The sequence below is a fragment of the Amaranthus tricolor genome, chromosome 4, assembly GCF_026212465.1.
Source record: "Amaranthus tricolor cultivar Red isolate AtriRed21 chromosome 4, ASM2621246v1, whole genome shotgun sequence".
Lineage (NCBI taxonomy): Eukaryota > Viridiplantae > Streptophyta > Magnoliopsida > Caryophyllales > Amaranthaceae > Amaranthus > Amaranthus tricolor.
Genome location: NC_080050.1, coordinates 31,455,570 through 31,458,499, shown reverse-complemented (window position 1 = coordinate 31,458,499; position 2,930 = coordinate 31,455,570). Strand labels below are relative to the sequence as shown.

The window sequence follows — 2,930 nt, the reverse complement described above, 5'->3', positions numbered from 1 at the left end:
TTAACAAGAATTTCTTTCATGCAAAAAAATTTTATTTTCATTTTAATACCCTAATGCCACTATATCTAAATTCTCACCTAGGCTAGGCTAGGCTAATAAGAGTCAAGTTGCCACTATATCTAAATTCTCACCTAGGCTAGGCTAGGCTAATAAGAGTCAAGTTGCCACTATATCTAAATTCTCACCTAGGCTAGGCTAGGCTAATAAGAGTCAAGTGTATGCCTGGCCTTTATAATTAGTGACTTTCTCCATTTTAGATTGATTGTTACGTTTTCAGCAAAAAATTCTCAGAGATTTGATCAAAGTGTACGTAACAAACAAACTAATCAAAGAAAGTATGATATAAAGAGGTCGTTATACTCGATTAACTTATGATAGCAAACATCATACACATTCTTATATCAATAAGAAGTTTATTTAATCCAGTATTCATTTCAGTATAATTCATTATAATCTTAAATCCGACAAAGTCGTGAAATAGCTCTTGGACATAATATAAATTGAATGATAAAACAAACCTTTTTATTTGGCAGGACTAAAAAAGCAAACTTTTGTGCAGCATCATTGAATGTTGCTGAGCATAAGCGAATCCAAAACACGAATATAGTGAGTCGAACACTCATCTAATTAATATATTGATCCAACTCAGCTAGCTGCTATTTTTCTATTTTATCTATTATTACACGATTCAATAATTGGCCGGATATTTAATCAAATAACTCATGGCATTGGGTCTGTAACAACACGACTTACCGTTGACTGAGAAAACATGGTCATCACGGGGTTCATTTCCCAAGAAACTTAAATCACACTTCCAAAACTTGAGCAAAGGGGTCACCAGCTCTTTGACGTAATTAACTCAGCTAATTTTCAAACCAAACATCTAACTAAAACATAAGGTAATCATACAATTCACTTCGAGTCCAATATAACCAACACAACTAAGACTAATATACATCTATCAAAATCCTTATACAAAACTATAAATTCCCACGTGCTCAGCTCAAAATGACATCCTTGGCACTCTAATCAACATCGCTAACCCATCGTTCCCGGCCGGTTCCGATCTGTAATCAAACTAAAATTTGAAAACAACAGAGGATCAGATTAAACTGAATGAGAAGTAACAATCCAAAACAATAAATCACAGTAATTCAAAAGAAAGGTTTAAAAGCAACATCAGTTTCCTAGATCTATGTGCGCACATGTAGTCTAGTTGAGAGGAACATCCATAGCTCTAAGGCTATGTCACTCTCGGTTGAGGCTAGTCAATATTCGAATGACAATTCACCTCAAAACAGGGGAATAGGAGACAATGCCTCACCACTCCGTCAATGACCAGCTCGTAAGCCTGATCCATTGACCATATCAATATCAGAATAATCATTCATAAACAAATTTATCTCAACAATATAAATTTCACAAACTTTAATAAAACATTTTCAAAAACTGTAGTTTGGCCAGACCCCTTTTTAAGGGACTGCTACTACTCACCAAAGATGCTTCAAGGAGTTAAGTCTGTTTCCCCGTGATCGCTAGAAAGGTTCCTTGATGACGTTGTCCCCTGGAGCATAACAAACATGACATCACAACAAAGCGTTCGATACTACAATCTAGGTTTATTTAACTCATTGCATCTCCTCCTAGCCACCGCACCTTAACTAAGACTTTATTCTTAATACTCCAACAACTCATGCCATGAGGTCATTTCTAAGCAATTAAAAGAATCTAAGGTTGTTAATATTCTCCTAGAGGATTCTCAATACTCGTTATCTTCTTTATACATCTAACTAACAAATATAACCATTTTAGTCCATTAAAATATTCAAAAGACTACTACACATCCAAGATCACTAAACTACTCAAATTTAGTTGTGAGAATTAGCTTTTACTACAATTAAAATTTCACAATTAGGTTCATTTCACCACTTTGACCATATTTAGTAATAACAACATTCAAATCCCAATCCTCACCACTACGTATAAACCATCAAAATTCTACGAATTCATTCCAACAATCATCATCTTCCCATTATATCCTAAGTTGTCCAATTTTACATATTATAGACACAAAAATAAGTATTCTCTCTACAATCCTCAAGTTCACAAGTATTAGTGTTTCATCCAAGAGCATCAATTTATTTGATTATTCCCCATTATCATTACTTGCCACAGCTCCTTATTTCTAACAGTAATTCAACAGCTCAATACTTCTTCCACACCAATATAATTGTCACATTTCCTTATTTGGCAAAACCATATCAATTGTCAAAAATCTATTTTTGTCAATCTTTTTTTTACCTAAATATCCTTAGTTCACACAAATAATTACGAATATACCCCCATATACCTTACTTACCCAACTACCCTTCACTAATTACCCAACTACCACCTTTTTAATAGACCCCACACCACTCTTAATATCCGTGCCCAAGCAAATGGGACATTTATATTGGTGTGGAAGGCGTATTACATATCCAGCTACTAACCTCAATCAACAAGACTCATCTAATTAATTTATATAAATTTCAAGATTCCTCAAAATTTAGGGCTTAATACATGGTAAAGGAATATGCAAATGAAAGTATGCCAATGAAATCAACCTCATATGAATAAAACATAAACATTGAGAAAGAAGAGAAAAGAAATCAAGAAGGGTTTACCTTCTGTTTTGATGATCAACAAGGAACACAACAAAACATGCTTCAAAATTTGATGTTTGTCTTGAATTTTCGATGCTTAAAAAGGGTTTAATTGCTATCTTGCTAATTTCTACTTCAATGGAATAAAATCCTACAAGGATGTTGATATTACATGAAATTCCAATCAAAGATGGCTAGGGTTCGCATCTTGAGAAGAAAATTAGAATATTATAGAAGAATAGAATAAAATTACACATAGAAATTGAGAGATTCAAACCTTAGTTTGTT

General features: G+C 33.5%; 1 long non-coding RNA gene across 1 annotated transcript in view; it reads right to left on the bottom strand.

Moving 5' to 3' along the window:
- Positions 1-549: 549 nt before the first annotated feature.
- Positions 550-2,930, bottom strand: part of LOC130810565 (uncharacterized) — a 2,571-nt gene continuing 190 nt past the window's right edge. Inside the window, exons 1-4 of the long non-coding RNA XR_009041069.1 lie at positions 2,920-2,930; positions 2,664-2,793; positions 1,495-1,564; positions 550-1,078 (exon numbers count right to left, since the gene is read on the bottom strand). The exon at positions 2,920-2,930 is cut by the window's right edge and continues 190 nt beyond it. This is a non-coding gene — a long non-coding RNA (uncharacterized LOC130810565). The remainder of the gene's footprint in view (positions 1,079-1,494; positions 1,565-2,663; positions 2,794-2,919) is intronic.